The sequence below is a fragment of the Oncorhynchus kisutch genome, linkage group LG7 (assembly GCF_002021735.2).
Source record: "Oncorhynchus kisutch isolate 150728-3 linkage group LG7, Okis_V2, whole genome shotgun sequence".
NCBI classification, from domain to species: domain Eukaryota; kingdom Metazoa; phylum Chordata; class Actinopteri; order Salmoniformes; family Salmonidae; genus Oncorhynchus; species Oncorhynchus kisutch.
In genome coordinates this window covers 33,239,303-33,259,127 of record NC_034180.2, presented here as the reverse complement: position 1 = coordinate 33,259,127, position 19,825 = coordinate 33,239,303, and the positions used below count along the sequence as shown (strand labels likewise).

General features: G+C 42.1%; 1 pseudogene; it reads left to right on the top strand.

Annotated features, from left to right (window-relative positions):
- The first annotated feature begins 12,546 nt into the window (after positions 1 to 12,546).
- Positions 12,547 to 19,423, top strand: LOC109894506 (uncharacterized; annotated as a pseudogene).
- The last annotated feature ends 402 nt before the right edge of the window (positions 19,424 to 19,825 follow it).

Here is a 19,825-nt window from a genome sequence, read left to right as displayed (position 1 = left end):
TTTATCCGGGTAGCCGGAAAATAGAGCATTGCAGTAGTCTAACCTAGAAGTGACAAAAGCATGGATTAATTTTTCTGCATCATTTTTGGACAGAAAGTTTCTGATTTTTGCAATGTTACGTAGAAGGAAAAAAGCTGTCCTCGAAATGGTCTTGATATGTTCTTCAAAAGAGAGATCAGGGTCCAGAGTAACGCCGAGGTCCTTCACAGTTTTATTTGAGACGACTGTACAACCATTAAGATTAATTGTCAGATTCAACAGAAGATCTCTTTGTTTCTTGGGACCTAGAACAAGCATCTCTGTTTTGTCCGAGTTTAATAGTAGAAAGTTTGCATCCATCCACATCCTTATGTCTGAAACACATGCTTCTAGCGAGGGCAATTTTGGGGCTTCACCATGTTTCATTGAAATGTACAGCTGTGTGTCATCCGCATAGCAGTGAAAGTTTACATTATGTTTTCGAATAACATCCCCAAGAGGTAAAATATATAGTGAAAACAATAGTGGTCCTAAAACGGAACCTTGAGGAACACCGAAATTTACAGTTGATTTGTCAGAGGACAAACCATTCACAGAGACAAACTGATATCTTTCCGACAGATAAGATCTAAACCAGGCCAGAACATGTCCGTTTAGACCAATTTGGGTTTCCAATCTCTCCAAAAGAATGTGGTGATCGATGGTATCAAAAGCAGCACTAAGGTCTAGGAGCACGAGGACAGATGCAGAGCCTCGGTCCGATGCCATTAAAATGTAATTTACCACCTTCACAAGTGCCGTCTCAGTGCTATGATGGGGTCTAAAACCAGACTGAAGCATTTCGTTAACATTGTTTGTCTTCAGGAAGGCAGTGAGTTGCTGCGCAACAGCCTTCTCTAAAATCTTTGAGAGGAATGGAAGATTCGATATAGGCCGATAGTTTTTTATATTTTCTGGGTCAAGGTTTGGCTTTTTCAAGAGAGGCTTTATTACTGCCACTTTTAGTGAGTTTGGTACACATCCAGTGGATAGAGAGCCGTTTATTATGTTCAACATAGGAGGGCCAAGCACAGGAAGCAGCTCTTTCAGTAGTTTAGTTGGAATAGGGTCCAGTATGCAGCTTGAAGGTTTAGAGGCCATGATTATTTTCATCATTGTGTCAAGAGATATAGTACTAAAACACTTGAGCGTCTCTCTTGATCCTAGGTCCTGGCAGAGTTGTGCAGACTCAGGACAACTGAGGTTTGGAGGAATACGCAGGTTTAAAGAGGAGTCCGTAATTTGCTTTCTAATAATCATAATCTTTTCCTCAAAGAAGTTCATGAATTTATCACTGCTAAAGTGAAAGTCATCCTCTCTTGGGGAATGCTGCTTTTTAGTTAGCTTTGCGACAGTATTAAAAAGGAATTTCGGATTGTTCTTATTTTCCTCAATTAAGTTAGAAAAATAGGATGATCGAGCAGCAGTAAGGGCTCTACGGTACTGCACGGTGCCGTCCTTCCAAGCTAGTCGGAAGACTTCCAGTTTGGTGTGGCGCCATTTCCGTTCCAATTTTCTGGAAGCTTGCTTCAGAGCTCGGGTATTTTCTGTGTACCAGGGAGCTAGTTTCTTATGAGACATTTTTTTTGTTTTTAGGGGTGCAACTGCATCTAGGGTATTGCGCAAGGTTAGATTGAGATCCTCAGTTAGGTGGTTAACTGATTTTTGTCCTCTGGCGTCCTTGGGTAGGCAGAGGGAGTCTGGAAGGGCATCAAGGAATCTTTGTGTTGTCTGTGAATTTATAGCACGACTTTTGATGTTCCTTGGTTGGGGTCTAAGCAGATTATTTGTTGCAATTGCAAACGTAATAAAATGGTGGTCCGATAGTCCAGGATTATGAGGAAAAACATTAAGATCCACCACATTTATTCCATGGGACAAAACTAGGTCCAGCGTATGACTGTGACAGTGAGTGGGTCCAGAGACATGTTGGACAAAACCCACTGAGTCGATGATGGCTCCGAAAGCCTTTTGGAGTGGGTCTGTGGACTTTTCCATGTGAATATTAAAGTCACCAAAGATTAGAATATTATCTGCTATGACTACAAGGTCCGATAGGAATTCAGGGAACTCAGTGAGAAACGCTGTATATGGCCCAGGAGGCCTGTAAACAGTAGCTATAAAAAGTGATTGAGTAGGCTGCATAGATTTCATGACTAGAAGCTCAAAAGACGAAAATGTCATTTTTTTTTTTGTAAATTGAAATTTGCTATCGTAAATGTTAGCAACACCTCCGCCTTTGCGGGATGCACGGGGGATATGGTCACTAGTGTAGCCAGGAGGTGAGGCCTCATTTAAAACAGTAAATTCATCAGGCTTAAGCCATGTTTCAGTCAGGCCAATCACATCAAGATTATGATCAGTGATTAGTTCATTGACTATAATTGCCTTTGAAGTAAGGGATCTAACATTAAGTAGCCCTATTTTGAGATGTGAGGTATCATGATCTCTTTCAGTAATGACAGGAATGGAGGTGGTCTTTATCCTAGTGAGATTGCTAAGGCGAACACCGCCATGTTTAGTTTTGCCCAACCTAGGTCGAGGCACAGACACGGTCTCAATGGTGATGGCTGAGCTGACTACACTGACTGTGCTAATGGCAGACTCCACTATGCTGGCAGGCTGGCTAACAGCCTGCTGCCTGGCCTGCACCCTATTTCATTGTGGAGCTAGAGGAGTTAGAGCCCTGTCTATGTTGGTAGATAAGATGGTAGATAAGATGAGAGCACCCCTCCTATATGCCTCATCACAATTCTCATCACAAATCTCAGAGATCTACGGATAGTTCCTTGGACTTGGTATAGTTTCTGCTCTGACATTCAGTATCAACTGTGGGACCTTATATAGACAGGTGTGTTTTTTCTAAATTATGTCCAAATAATTGAATTGGCTACAGGTGGACTCCAATCAAGTTGTAGTGACATCTCAAGGAAATTAGATGCACATGAGCTCAATTTGGAGTGTCATAGCAAAGGGTTGTGAATACTTACAGTCAAATGTTTGGACACACCTACTCATTCAAGGTTTTTCTTACCTTGTACTATTTACTACTTCCTTTCAAAAACAAGGACATTTCTAAGTGACACCAAACGTTTGAACGGTAGTGTATATACAGTTGGTATACACACACTACCAGTCAAAAGTTTTAGAACATCTACTAATTTGTCTTTATTTTGTACTATTTTCTACATTGTAGAATAATAGTGAAGACATCAAAAATATTAAACAACTCATGGAATCATGTAGTAACAAGAAAAGTGTTAAACAAATCAAAATATATTTATTGGTTTTGATTCTTCAAAGTAGCCACCCTTTGCCTGGATGACAGCTTTGCACACTCTTGGCATTCTCTCAACCAGCTTCACCTGGAATGCTTTTCCAAAAGTCAGGTCATCTGATGCAGCACTCCATCACTCTCATTCTTGGTCAAATAGCCCTTGCACAGCCTGGAGGTGTGTTGAGTCATAGTCCCACGTATCGCTGCAGAATACTGTGATAGACATTCTGATTATGTGTGCCTTGAATTCTAAATCAATCACAGTCTGTGTCACCAGCAAAGCACCCCCACACCATCACACCTCCTCCTCCATGCTTCACGGTGGGAACCACACATGGTCCCAATGTCTAAATAGTAATGGCAGGGCTAGTTCAAACTACAGTTGGATGGTTCTCCTCACAGATGAGTGAATCAGCCCATGCTTGGTGAATAGCTCTTGGTTGATATGTGAGAACAGAACACAGGAGAGCTGAAAAGACCATGTGAGAGACAAGAATCAATTACAGAAATCATCACAGCAAAGGAACATCCTGACAGTCTGAGGCAGGGTGCTCGGCAATCATCCTACTCCAACTATTGACAGGGATAATGTGCCTTTTCTTATTTGTCAGTATGAATGAAATGAGTGGGTCCTGCCTTGATGACTATTAGACTTACACCACATGTCCTATAGATTTTTGTAAGTCTTAAATTATGACTTGGAATAAACTGAAAGCTAAAATGCTGCTTGTCCAGGAATGACAAGCTACAGTGTCTTCAAAAAGTTTTCATACCCCTTGACTTATTTCAAATTGTGTTGTGTTACAGCCTGACTGCAAAATGGATTTAAAAAATGTCTAACTCATCTTATTCTATACATTGTAGAATAATAGTGAAGACATCAAAACTTTTAACTAACACATATGGAATCATGTAGTAACCAAAAAATTGATTTTTGATTTTAGATTCCCCAAAGTAGCCACCCTTTGTCTTGATGACAGCTTTGCACACTCTTAGCATTGTCTCAACCAGCTTCACCTGGAATGCTTTTCCAACAGTCTTGAAGGAGTTCCTTGTTGGCTGCTTTTCCTTCACTCTGCGGTCCAACTCATCACAAATCATCTCAATTGGGTTGAGGTCGGGTGATTGTGGAGGCCAGGTCATCTGATGCAGCTTTCCATCACTCTCCTTCTTGGTAAAATAGCCCTTACATAGCCTGGAGGTGTGTGGAGTCATTGACCTGTTGAAAAACAAATGATAGTCCCACTATTTTTTTTATGTTTATCGCAAGGAATATTTCACTTTCTCTGTTCATATGAGTAACAACATGAATTTGTGCATGAGGTAGAAATAATGCGGTGTGACTCGAGTTTTGCCCTCAGCTGAAAGATGGTGTCCCTTTTTGGTCAGTGTCAGTGGAGGAATGGCAGAGTGGAGGGACGTTGAGAGGCGGACCCTCAGTTTGCAGCTCACTGCTTCCACTGAAACTGACCATCAGATGCAGGCACCATCAGCCCAGTAAAATAATTTGTTTTCTTTTTAATGTGTGCTCACCTAGCTATGCCTCACAAGTAACACAACATCTGATCTATTACTGGTGTGATCATATAGCCTACATCAAATTTTGAAATATATATTTTATGCTGGATAATGCTGGATAATGTCAGAACAACATTGAGTGGTAGATCTTGGCTTGCATTTTGACTCAGAAAGTGATCTTGATTCAAAAAGGTTGGCAATCACTGCTCTAGGCTGTCTTATGAGAACTGACTTGCTCTGGTATTATCATCCCATTGAGTGACTAGCATAGTCCCTCAAGTGAAATAGAACGAAGGTTACTCACGTTACCACGGTTCTATGAGCTAGGGACTATGCTAATCCAGCTGCCGGTTCCCTTGTAGCCTTGGGAAGAGTCTCGAGGAAATGATGCCAGGTATTTATAGGGGGTGGGGGGCACACGCATCACACCTGTGGAATGGAATTACTCTGAAATGAATATCTCGACTCATCCTGCCACAAGGCAGAAGGATATCCCATTGAGTGACTAGAATAGTCCTTAGCCCCTAAAACCGTGGTTACGTGCCTGGAGCTAGTTACTTGAGATAAGACATATGATCATGATAAAACATTATTCAACAATTGAATTCACTGACAGAGAGATGGCTAATGAAACACAGATTGACATTTACAGTAGCTGCCTAGGCTAGTCTGTAACATTGGCTATCCTTCAATAAATTGGCTAAATGTTTAGCGGAGTTCATATAATCAAGACAATTTGTATTGCATGCTGCATATTTCAAGTGCACTCGAAAACAGATATTATTCTTATTTCAGTCTGGGAGCTAGCTAACTATATCTGTTCCTCTTCATCAGACAGCAGCTCACGTTTTCACAAAAGGCTGTGTTTACATTGTAGATAGAAGCATTTTATGACCAATTTATGCAGAAATCCAGGTAATTCTAAAGGGTTCACATAAATCTTCTTCCCACTGTAAATAAATGCTAAATATATATTTATATATATATTTTAATACTATGTAGGGCTATCTAGCAACTACAAAAATACTGTAATGTGTATCTAACATCAACAGACAGACACACAGTGCAGGCTTTCGAAGGACGGAATAATAATAATCCTCCTCAGGTCATTTGCAAAGCAGTTGAGCATGCATAGAAATAGAAGGACAACAGCTTAGAAGATAAGATGCTGCTAGTGCTGTTTGTCACATGGAAAAACGTTTTACTGTTCTAATTATATTGGTAATCAGTTTATAATAGCAATAAGGCACCTTGGGGGTTTGTGGTATATAGCCGATATACCAGGCACTCCACGTTCCTTTGTACATAAGAACCGCCCTTAGCCATGGTATATTAGCCATGTGCAGTACCACACCCCATTGTGCCTTATTGCTTAAATATTCCATGATCTATCTGTGGATGAACCTTTCATATTTCATACCATACTATATGAGTGCAATGTAATCAACACTATATTTATGTTTAAGGTTACATGGAGATCAACATTCTGACAATCCATGCAAAAATATAATATTTTCAAGCTGCCAAGAAACACAGAATGGATCATGTACAATTATATTGATCCTTGATAGTGCAGTGCCGTAATCAGGACTCAGGACATCCTGTGACCAGAGAGACTGGATCCTATGGATAAAATATCACCTCTGAATATTACAGCTCTTAATGACTGGATCATTGATGTCATTGACAGAGGCTATTTCATCAGGGCCAACCACTGTGACTCACAAAATCTACATTTGTTAACAGGGACTGATCTGTTAGCTATCAACACATGCAATGATCTGTGTTTCTGACATCAATGAATACAATATGTAACAAAAAAGAATTGATTAAAAAAGCGTTCACAAGACCTCTGACCTACAGAGATGGAGGAATGAGCCTGCCCTGCTGCCCATCCCATTCCCTGTTCAGTGGACACGGCCTGGAAGCCCCCCACTGGAGGAGACAGACTGGGCATCACTCATTCACTCGCCTCCTAGGTGCGTTTGTCAGGTGATTGCTGCCGGAAAAAGGAAAACAGATCAATACATCTCCCATGGGCCTGACAGGTAATCTTTACCCAGGATGAAATATGAGTGGTACCAGCCTGCTGGATTCCTTAACTGTAACAGGGCAATTGACGGGCTGCACATAACCCTCTCTCGCCCCACTTCCTGACTGCCTGGCCATTGGAAATTCATTTTGGAGGCTGGCTGATATATCACCATGGTGACCACTAATTACTATAGAGGTAGGCAGGTAAGGAATTCTCCCTGCGATTGACAAGAATTTATCTGAACATTCCTTCCTATCTGTCAATTCCTTTGGTATCAAAACACAGAGTGACGGATAAAGCATTAGGGACAGGGACCTCTCCAGGAAAGACCAAGTAATATTATTATCCAACAATGATGGGGTTCCCTGAGAACCTGAGTAGCCTCTGTGTTCAGGTACCCACTGATGTGTTCTCTCCAGGATGGAGCTGGGGGTCGGTCTGTCTATCGGCAGACTGACTGATTCCTGTGGTAGGATGACATGTAAGAGGCATCCATTTAGATGAGTGTGCACAGAGCATTTATAAATATCCGCTAGCACTGACATGATCACACAAAGCCTTCTCAAAAGGATGATTGGAGATCTATATCTCACACTAATTTATGAAACTGTGACTATTTCACACACAGTGCATTCGGAAAGTATCCAGACCCCCTTTTCCACCTTTTGTTATGTTACAGCCTTATTCTAAAATTGCTTAAATTGTTGTTTTCCCACATCAATCTACACATAATAACCCACACTGACAAAGCAACAAAAAAAAGGCTAATTATTTACAAATAAAACACTGAAATATCACATTTACATAAGTATTCAGACCATTTACCAGTAATTTATTGAAGCACCTTTGGCAGCGATTACAGCTTCGAGTCTTCTTGGGTATGACGGTACCAACTTGGCACACCTGTCTTTGGGGAGTTTATCCCATTATTCTCTGCAGATCCTTTCAAACTCTGTCAGGTTGGATGGGGAGCGTTGCTGCACAACTATTTTCATGTCTCTCCAGAGATGTTTGATTGTGTTCAAGTCCGGGCTCTGGTTGGGCGATTCAAGGACATTCAGAGACTTAACCTGAAGCCGCTCCTGCATTGTCCTGACTGTGTGCTTAGGGTCGTTGTTCTGTTGGAAGGGGGACCTTCCCCCCAGTCTGAGGTCCTGAGCACTCTGGAGCAGGTTTTTATCAAGGATCTCTCTGTACTTTGCTCCGTTCATCTTTCCCTCGATCCTGACTCGTCTCCCAGTCGCTGATGCTGCCACCACCATGCTTCACCTTAGGGATGTTGCCAGGTTTCCTCCAGATGTGACGCTTGGCATTCAGGCCAAAGAGTTCAATCTTGGTTTCATCAGACCAGATATTCTTGTTTCTCATGGTCTGAGAGTCCTTTAGGTGCCTTTAGGCTAACTGCAAGTGGGCTGTCATGTGTCTTTTACTGAGGAGTGGTTTCCATCTGGCCACTCTACCATAAAGGCCTGATTGGTAGAGTGCTGGTTATCCTTCTGGAAGGTTCTCCCATGTCCACAGAGGAACTCTGCAGCGTGGAACTCTGAATTGTCAGAGTGACAATTGGGTTCTTGGTCAATTCCCTGACCAAGGCCCCTTTTCCCCGATTGCTCAGTTTGGCCAGGAAGAGGAAGTGTCTTGGTGGTTCCAAGCTTCTTCCATTTAAGAATGATAGAGGCCACTGTGTTCTTGGGGACTTTCAATGCTGCAGAAATGTTTTGGTACACTTCCCCAGATCTGTGCCTCAACACAATCCTGTTTCGGAGCTCTACGAACAATTCCTTCGACCTCATGGCTTGGTTTTTGCTCTGACATGCACTGTCAACTGTGGGACCTTATGTAGACAGGTGTGTGCCATTTCAAATCATGTCCAATCAATTGAATTTACCACAGGTAGAAACATCTCAAGAATGATCAATGGAAACAGGACGCACCTGAGCTCAATTTTGTGTCTCATAGCAAAAGGTCTGAATACTTACGTATATATATATATATTTTTGTTGCAAAATGTCTAAAAAAACTGTTTTCACTCTGGCATTATGAGGTATTGTTTGTCGATTGATGAGGATTTAAAATAAGGCTGTAACTTAACAAAGTGGGAAAAAGTCAAGGGGTCTGAATACTTTCTGAATGCACTGTAAGTGTTATCTGCACCTAATCTTTATCAAATATTGTTTATGTATTATTGAAAAAATCATATGTATTAACTGGGCACCATGGCCAGTAAAAATGATCCGATATTATAATTATACTGCATTAGTAACATAGTTATCTAGCCCAATATAGTTCATAAAGAGTGGGTCCTCTATGATGAAACAGCCCTCAGTTTCCCAAATCATACCACTGACAAATCAATGTATCATTTGATTAATTTGCATAAAAATCCAGATTGGTCCACATAACTACCTTGTTTGATCTACTGTATGAAGAGCTCTCACAACGTTGGTTAGAGTGAGTGTGAGTGGGCTCATATGACTGGGCTGTGTGATATAAAACCACTGACAGAGCAGAGTGTCAGCAGGGAAAGCGGTCCTCTCACATTCTCATTCTCTCACAGCTATTCATTATCAGTGGTCCTGCATGTTTCCAGGAGTGAACCCTCTGCTCTCTAATGCAGGGAATTCTGATCCCTGTTCTGGATGGTGAGTGGATGCTATCATCATGCTATCATGCTGATCTCTCTGTGCCCCTGGAATGCCAGGGCAGCCAGTCACAGATCAGCGTCACAGCTAGCTCGAGCCACCAGGGCTCCCCTCTGTGTGCCACTTCAAACACGGGTGAGAGTACTGTTAATTACCCTCTTCTCTCCTCCACTATCTCCACCCCATCTACCTCACTCTGAACACACTCTCTACTCTCAACATTAGCCCAGTCAGTCACAAAACAATGGCTTTTCCACTAAAAAACTGGGTTTTTAAAACGGATTGTGCGGCTTGCCTTGACCTTGAATGTGTTGTGAAATTTTTATATGGAAGGTGAGCTGAAGAGAACAAAGAGGCCCCTCTAAGGAGCGTGACCACAGCCCCTCTTTGCAGCCAGTGTAGGAACCAATCAACCCTCCCTGACCATCATTTTAGTGTCCCTGCTGAAAAATGCTGGGCAACTCAAAGATGACATCATTGTTAGGCCTGAGTAAAGGGCAGGTGGCCTAGAGACTGTGTAGTGTAGAGACAGGAGGAGCTGCCTGGCTGGTGCTGCAGTCTGAAGTAGCAAGGCTCTTCAAACTGCCTTCCTCTTCAAGGAAATTGCTGGCTGGCTACGGAGTGATTAACAGCGCTTGATTGCATTAAAATGTTTCATCCTTAAACGCTAGATGGAAAGACTTGATCCAGCAGCACAATACTGATTCAGAGAGCGATGACGAGTTCTGTGTTTCTGTTACTGAAAAAGTAATTTCAGCAGGAGGAGTTAAAGCCCCTTCTCTCCTTCTCTTGCTGTCTCTCACACACACACACCACTCTGTGCTGCTACTGTAGGCCTCCCATACTATGCTGCGTCTCTCCAGCTAGGCAGAGCGTGTGGGAGCACCCCAGTCCTCCTCCTGCTCCCTCTGGGGGCTAGGTCTAAATAAAGTCCCAAGCTTGATGAAGTCATGCTTGTCAGATGTGGAGGACCCAGGGCCAGCAGCCTCAATGCTCAGAGAGGTGGAGGTGTCCTTGCTGAATCCTTCTGCCTCTCCCAGGTCATCCTTATGGAAGGGGATGCATGCTGTAGAGTAGAAGGACATACAAATAAATGTGATTTTGACTTGTCTTTTGATTTTCCCTTGTAACATTTTATGATGGTTCTTCATTTTTTCTACATGAGTGCACCCTCATTATAAATCATATGCCCTAATAGAATCTGTATTAATTATGTTATGGTCAAGTGATCTCAATCCAATTTGGTTGTCCACGGTTGTTAGAAGGGACATCTGATGCTCCTAGGCTAAAACTCCCCTTTTGAATATGATCTAGCTCAGTGATACCTTGTGTGGCTGATATTCTACAGTACCTACATCACTAGCATATAGTACCATCTTACTGAAAACTTAAACTGAAAACATCTTCATTTTCACTACATTAACCCTCCTCACCTTTTAAGCCATTTTGTCTCAATATAAGAGTTGGAAGGGAAATATCTGAAACACCTCCCGGGCCAATTTACACAGAAGGAAAAATAGCTCTAAAACAATTGCAATTTCTAATATCTGCTCTCCTATCCTACTTTCCGTTAATACATCAATCTGTGTTGGTCTCTTCCGAAGTTAGCGGTGAAAGACAATGCAAGTGCAGAGGACACAGAAAGTAAAAGTGACATTGTGGCTCTGGGCTGTCTCAAAGGATTAGGCATTACAGCATTCACTGGCATGTGCTTTTGCTCGTTCCCATTATATTTGCTTGTGCCTCTTTCCAGATGACTTCTTCCCCAAACTGATCGAGCAGGCTAGGTAATTGATTAATATTTCTGGAGGGAATGATGACTAACTGTTGCTGTGGTTGGGCATTTCAGGTTAAACACAGTCAAAATTATTCATACAAATTCAGGGGGGAGGTTATTACTTGATACTGCCTGGGGAACAGATGACAGTGAATCCAGTGAAACACTGATAAAGCTGAATACAACAGTATATAATTGTAACTTTTGTCAAGAGTGACTAATCATCAATCTATATTTTAAGTGTTGTTTGTTTCACTAATCCATTTTTTTGTGACTTTCCATTAATCCATTTAAATATATACTGTGAAATATGTTACCTACTGTACCTACACCATATAATATGACATGTAGATGATGTAAAGCAAAGATTTAGTGTTAATGGGAGAATTACTTGCATTTGATTTGCGCAATAATGGGTGGAGTGAATGGAACCATCTTAGCATCTTAACAACCTCTCTTGTGAGGCTGTTTAAAAACAATAATTTCAACACTTCCTGGAACCATCTCCTCCCCTCCCTATGTTTATTAATCAGCTAATTACACATTGACAGTAATGGGCCTGCTGATTCCCACAGTTAAATGAACAGCACTGAATGGGCCTTTAATCATTAGCCTCTTGTGTGTTTCTCTCATACACTCCAGATTCCATCCATTTCACTGGACCACAGGAGGACATTGAAATCAAAACACTCAGAAGAGGGCTGGATCACTTTAACACAACTAGCACCTGACTGGTAGGGCTGTTCCACCAGCTACTCTGTGATAGTGCAGTATGGTCCTGTAATGCAGAACTGAACATAGAATAACCAGTAAAGAGGATGACAGCTCAATTAAGAAAACAATCATCATATGATCTATAAATAAATGTGATCCATCTGAAACCTGCTTAAAAATCATGCCTCCCACCAAAATACTTTTGACCATACAGTGTGTACTCATGCATGTTCAGCCCATCTCAACAGCGACTCCACTCTAAACTTTTGGTGGAGCAGTGGTGGTAGCAGGGGCAAGTGGGTGGAGGTGGGTTTTTTGAAGGACGTGAGAGGGGAGTGGAGTGGAGCGGGAGAGGGCAAAATAGTGCGGTGGGCTGCATTTCTGTCAGCAGAAGTGATGGCTGAGGGGTGGCGTTATTTGTCTTGTGCTGCCATACAGACCTCGCACCAGCCTGGGCATTAATGAGAAAGGGCCGGACCGGCGTGCAGGGACACGCAGGGCCTCAGACGCAGGTGATCTGTCACACAACACCCCTGCTCTGACTTCACCAAGGAGGCACACGAATATGGAGAGTCAGGGGGGCAGGAGGAGGCTGTGGGCTGAACCCACCATGGGCATCCACTTGGGTCCCATGATACAATGTAAAGCTGCTACGTTACATGCAAAGCGGTTACTTAATATAAATGGGGCGGATGTCCATAAATGGAAGTTGCCGGCCAATTATGCAATAAATGGTTTGAGTAAACCAATCATTTACTTAGTCCACTGGTCCCACTCACACAGACCTTACGCCCTGACCTTTTTCTCCCCTCTCTCCAGATGAAATCCTGCGACTAGTGATGTCCGGCTGTCCGACAACCTGCCCACTAGACCCCCTCCCTTCCTCCCTTCTCCAGACCGTCTCTGGAGACCTTCTCCAATTCCTCACTTTCCTGACCTGGCTGTGTCCCCCCTGACTTCAAGATGGCCAGAGTTGTTCCCCTCCTCAAGAAACCAACACTCGACCCCTCTGACGTCAACAACTAGAGACCGGTATCCCTTCTTTCTTTTCTTTCCAAAACACTTGAACACTTGTCTCTGACCAACTCTGTCATTGTCTCTCTCAGAACGATCTTCTTGACCTGTATCAGTCAGGCTTCAAGGCTGCTCACCTAACTGAGACCGCTCTCCTCTCTGTCACAGAGGCTCTAGGCTCTGCCAAAGCTGACTCTCTCTCTGTTCTCATCCTTCTAGATCTATCCTCTGCCTTTGACGCTTTGAAGCATCAGATCCTCCTTTCCACCCTCTCAGGGCTGGGCGTCTCAGGCTCTGCAACCTCCTGAATTGCATCCTACCTGGCAGGTTGCTACTACCAGGTGGTGTGGAGAGGATCTGTGTCTGCACCACCTGCTCTCACTACTCTTTTCACCAAGTCACTCGACTCTGGATATATTGGAACTAGTGGATATATGGAGGCTTAAATATCCTGACCAAGTGAGATATACATGGCGGAAGCTCAGTCAAGATAGTCGTCTTGTTTTTAACTAGGACAGAATCATTTATAACTGACTTTTTCCCGACATAACATAGGTACAGCAGATCCCCTTATTGTATGGGACACTTTTAAAGGTGCCTTTAGACGCCATGCAATTCAATACTCATTTCTAAAACAAAAGCAATTTAGGTCAAAAGAGTCCATATTAACAAAGGAAATAGAAGGACTAGCAGAACAGATAGATAGCAATAAAACTGTACCATATAGCCACAGAATAAGTCAGAGGAAAAAGAAAAAGAAAAGGGGGAACTTATTCAAGAAAGATCAAGTGTAACATATTATACAAAATTAAGTGAACTGGAAGGAATATGGGGGAAAATGCACCAAATTAAATTGTAATCTTCAACATAGAAATGCTAATTAATTACTTAAAAATCATACAATGTAATTTTCTTAATTTTCGTCTCTCACAGTTGAAGTGTGCCTATGATAAAAATTACAGACCTCTACATGCTTTGTAAGTAGTAAAAACTGCAAAATCGGCAGTGTATCAAATACTTGTTCTTCCCCACTGTATATATATGGGGGATACAACCATCCCAGCTCTGCAGATTTTGCTGTGAAGAGACAGAATAATTAGATCATTTGTTTTGTAGCTTTTTTTGGTCGCAGGTCCAGGAATGGCTGAAGAATTGCAACATTTACCTGGAGCTAACTCTGCAAATAACACTGATGGGTGATTTGAAAAGTCATAGTCAATCGATCAATAAGATAATACTTTTAGCAAAAATGTTCATCTTTAATTTACAATCTGTATACACTATGAGAATAGAAAGGTTTAGAACTTTGTGAAACATCACAGCACTGTTGAAAATGAACAAATGGTTGGAAGTAGAAGCCTAAGTGTTGTTGTCCATTTGTTACCTTCAATTAGGGGAGGGGTGGTAGGGTTAGGAGAAAATAATCATAATAATAATAAGAAAATAACCCTTTGGAATTAACTGGATTAACTGAATCAAAAGGTTGCAAGTTCATATCCCAGAGCTGACAAGGTACAAATCTGTCATTCTGCCCCTGAACAGGCAGTTAACCTGCTGTCATTGAAAGTAAGAATTTGTTCTTAACTGACTTGCCTAGTTAAATAAAAAATAAATTGGTCATAAAATTTCATCTGATCTTCATCTAAGTCACAACAATAGACAAACACAGTCTGCTTAAACTAATAACACACAAACAATTATATGTTTTCATGTCTTTATTGAACACAGCATAAACATTCACAGTGCAGGGTGGGAAAAGTATGTAAACCCTTGGATTTAATAACTGGTTGACCCTCCTTTGGCAGCAATAACCTCAACCAATAATTTTCTGTAGTTGCAGATCAGACCTGCACAACGGTCAGGAGGAATTTTGGACTATTTCTCTTTACAAAACTGTTTCAGTTCAGCAATATTCTTGGGATGTCTGGTGTGAACCGCTCTCTTGAGGTCATGCCACAGCATCTCAATCGGGTTGAGGTCAGGACTCTGACTGGGCAACTCCAGAAGGCGTATGTCTTTCTGTTCAAGCCATTCTGTTGATTTGCTTCTGTGTTTTGGGTCATTGTCCTGCTGCATCACACAACTTCTGTTGAGCTTCAATTGACAGACAGATAGCCTTACATCCTTCTGCAAAATGTCTTGATAAACTTGGGAAATCATTTTTCCATTGATGATTGCAAGCTGTCCAGGCCCAGAGGCCCGCAAAGCAGCACCAAACCATGATGCTCCCCCCACCATACTATAGAGTTGGGATGAGGTTTTGATGTTGGTGTGCTGTGCCTTTTTTCCTCCATGCATAGTGTTGTGTGTTCCTTCCAAACAACACAACTTTAGTTTCATCTGTCTCCAGAATGTTTTGCCAGTAGCGCTGTGGAACATCCAGGTGCTCTTAAGCTAACCTCAGACGTGCAGCAATGTTTTTTTTAGACAGCAGTGGCTTCTTCCGTGGTGTCCTCCCATGAACACCATTCTTCTTTAGTGTTTTACGTATCATAGACTCGTCAACAGAGATGTTAGCATTTTCCAGAGATTTCTGCAAGTCTTTAGCTGACGCTCTAGAATTCTTCTTCACCTCATTGAGCTGTGCTGTACTTTCTCCAATTACAAACAATTTGTCTTACCGTGGACTGATGAACATCAAGGCCTTTAGAGATACCCTTTCCAGTGCTATTTGATCAAGAAGGAGAGTGATGTAGTGGTGCATCAGATGACCTGGCCTCCACAATCATCTGACCTCAAACCAATTGAGATGGTTTGGGATGAGTTGGACCGCAGAGCGAAGGAAAAGCAGCCAAAAAGTGCTCAGCGTAAGTGGGAACTTCTTCAAGACTGTTGGAAAAGCATTCCAGGTGAAGCTGGTTGAGAGAATGCCAGGAGTGTGCAAAACTGTCATCAAGGCAAAGGGTGGCTACTTTGAAGACTCTCAAACATAAAATATATTTTGATTTATTTAACACTTTTTTGGTTACTACATGATTCCATATGTGTTATTTCATAGTCTTGATGTCCTCCCTATTATTCTACAATGTAGAAAACAGTAAAAAGTAAACAAAAACCCTTGATTTAGTAGGTGTGTCCAAACATTTCACTGGTACTGTATATATATCTTCCCAAAATATATGGGCGACTGGAAATTATGACACCCAGGTGGCGCCCATCTCTGCGTGCCTGGTAGACGTCTAAGCTTGGATGTCGGCCCAACATCTCAAGCTCAACATCAAGAAAACGGAGCTGCTCTTCCTCCCAGGAAAGGCCTGCCCACGTCAAGACCTCTCCATCACAGTTGACAACTTCACAGTGTCCCCCTCCCAGAGCGCAAAGAATCTTGGCGTGACCCTGGACAATACCCTGTCATACTCTGCAAACATCAGTAGTGACAGCAGTGACTTGAATACCTGACAGGAGCAGTGACTCGCTCCTGTCAGGTATTCCCAAACTGAGACGCCAAATACAAATGTGATTCACATTTAAACCATTAAAAATTAAAATTAAAAATATATTTTCAAACAGTCCATTTATATTTTCCAACGGGCTATACATTTGGGTGAATTTGTTTTCTCGCCTGAGTAGCCTTGTTTCACTGCCAAAAATACAATTTAAAGTTCAGCGAAATAACAACACAATGTCAAATACAAGTAGCCTAGTCAAATAATGAACATCCAATCACATTAACCGTAACTCTCTCATGGGAAACCTTCACTCATAAGCAGACATTTAGAAACGAAACATGACCATTTGAAAAATAAGCAACAGGGGTTTTTTGAGCAAGAATTTAGATGGCTTTCGAGTAGTAAGACATGTATAAAAGCAACAGATACCATTAATAAAAGGGGCTAGAAGCATCTTATATGGTGAGCTACCGAGTGGCTAGGACAGGCAAGCCACATACCAATGCTGGGGGAAAAGGTAAAAAAAAACTACAGACAATGCCTTCATCAAACAACACTGTTTCACGACACATCAGTGACATGGCAGGAGATGTTTTGAAACAATTACTGCTTTGCATACAAGCCAGTGAATTATATGCATTACAGCTGGATGAGTCAACAGACGTGACAGTCTGGCACAGTTCCTGGTATATGTCCGTTACGTTTATGGGGATCAATTCTTCTGCAAACCACTGGAAACCAGGACAACAAGGAGAGGATATTTTTTAATTACTGGAGAGCTTTGTGACATCAAATGGACTTTGGTAGTCAAGATGTGTTGGTATCTGGACTGATGGCACAAAAACCATGACAGGGAGACATAGTGGTAACGCACGTGCAAGCAGTTGCGTGGTAACACTCCACTTGGTGTCAGCGCCGTGTGTATAGGTGGCAGGGAAGTCAGGCGCAGGAGAAATGGAGTGTAAATGGAGTCTTTTAATAAATGTCCATGGAACATGCTCCATAACACAAAAAGTACAGACATGAACAAACATGGGTACGAGGACACGTTGCGCACCAACACAACAAATAAACAACACTGACAATAAAAACAATCTCTGACAAAGACATGAGGGGAAACAGGGGGTTAAATACACAGCAGGTAATGAATGGGATTGAAAACAGGTGTGTGGGAAGACAAGACAAAACCAATGGAAAATGAAAAATGGATCAATGATGGTTTGAAGATCGGTGACGTCGAACGCCGAGCACCGCCCGAACGAGGAGAAACAACGACTTCGGCAGAAGTCGTGACACTTGGGTACACTGCAGCATCCACTGAGAGGCTCTTTCTGCCAAGGGAATGCCTGACAGTTTGAAATACCTTTTGGACATGACTGTGAAAATGGTTAACTTTGTTCAAGCAAGGCCCCTGAACTCTCGTGTGTATTCACATATTTTTTTTAACTGAGAGATGAGCTTAAAGTTTTCTTTACTGACCATAATTTTAACTTGTCTGACCACTGGCATGATGACCAGTTTCTCACACAACTGGCCTATCTGGGTGATGTTTTTTCTCGCCTGAATGATCTGAATCTAAGATTACTGGGACTGTCCGCAACTATATTCAATCCGCGGGACAAAATTGAGGCTATGTCTGCATTAACAAGGACAACACACAGGTCTTTCCATCAATGTATGATTTTTTTGTGTACAAATGAACTCAAGCTTACGGACAATGTCAAATGTGATATAGCTAAGCACCTGAGTGAGCTGGGTACACAATTACGTAAGGTACTTTCCCGAAACAGACGACACAAACAACTGGATTCGTTATCCCTTTCATGCCCTGCCTCCAGTCCACTTACCAATATTTGAAGAAGAGAGCCTCATAGAAATTGCAACCATCGGTTCTGTGAAAATTGAATTTAATCAGACGCCACTGCCAGATTTCTGGATAGGGCTGCGTTCAGAGTATCCTGCCTTGGCAAATTGCGCTGTTAAGACACTGATGCCCTTTGCAACCACGTACCTATGTGAGAATGGATTCTCGACCCTCACTCGCATTAAAACTAAATACAGGCACAGACTGTGTGTGGAAAATGATTTAAGACAAACTCCAATAAAACCCAACATTGCAGAGTAATGTGCATCCTTTCAAGCACACCCTTCTCATTAACCTGTGGTGAGTTATTCAACATTTTTGATGAACAAGTAAGATTTTATATGTAAGATGGGTAAATAAGGATCAACATTATTTATTATTATTATATTATTATTTGTGCCCTGGTCCTATATGAGCTCTATGTCACTTCCCACGAGCCAGGTTGTTACAAAAACTCACACTCATTCTTATGTTGAATAAATGTGTATAGTGTGTGTGTGGCAGGCTTACAATGATTTTTTTTTTAAACATTTGAGAGTGCGCTGACCCTGGTACTAGAAGGGGTACGCAGCTGGAGGTGGAATGTTTGAAGGGGTACACGTCTACAAAAAGTTTGGGAACCACTGCTCTACAACATCCGCAGAGTACCACGACCTTTCCTTCCTCACACAGGAATCAGCACAGGTCTTTATCCAGGCACTTTTCTTCTCCAGTCTAGACTACTGCAATTCTCTGTTGGCTGGGTTCCCCACTTGTGTCATCAAACCCTTGCAACTTATCCTGAATGTTGCAGCCCGCCTGGTGTTCAACCTTCCTAAGTTCTCCCATGCCACCCCGCTCCACCGCACACTCCATTGGCTTCCAGTCAGAGCTCGCATCCTCTCCAAGACCCTGGTGCTTGCCTATGGAGCAGAAAGGGGAACTGCACCTCCTTACATTCAGCCTATGTACAAACCCTACATCCCAACCCACGCACTCTGTTCCACCACCTCTGATCACTTGGCCCTCCCACCCGTACTGGAAGTCAGCTTCCGATCTGCCCAGTCAAAGCTTTTCTCTGTCCTGGCACACCAGTGGTATAGAACAAGCCTCCCCCTAAAGCCAGGACAGCGGAATCCCTGCCTATCTTTCGAAAACATCTGAAACCCTACCTCTTTGAAGAGTATCTTAAATAACTCTCACAGTGACTTTGCTGATAAATAATTTGTTGAGGGAAAATGTACATGATACGAGTTGTTCTCAACTAGCTATCTTGAGATGAATGCACAAATTGTATGTCGCTCTGGATAAGAGCATTGGCTAAATTACTAAAATGTAAAAGTATAAAATGTACACAGATGCAAAATGGATAGAAAACAAGAAACTAAACCCATGCAATTGTTTGTACTGGTATGTCTATCACCTAAAAGAAAATGTTGACGTACCCAAGCTTCTTGAAAAAGGTTCAGTGTATGAGTGTGTAAGTTGGTGAGTTGGTGCTTATTATCATCCTCGTATTTCATATTTCAAATGAAGATGAAGGGCATTGTGCAAGACAGCGGGGGAGGGGGGAATTAGAATAATTAATTAGTCTGCAT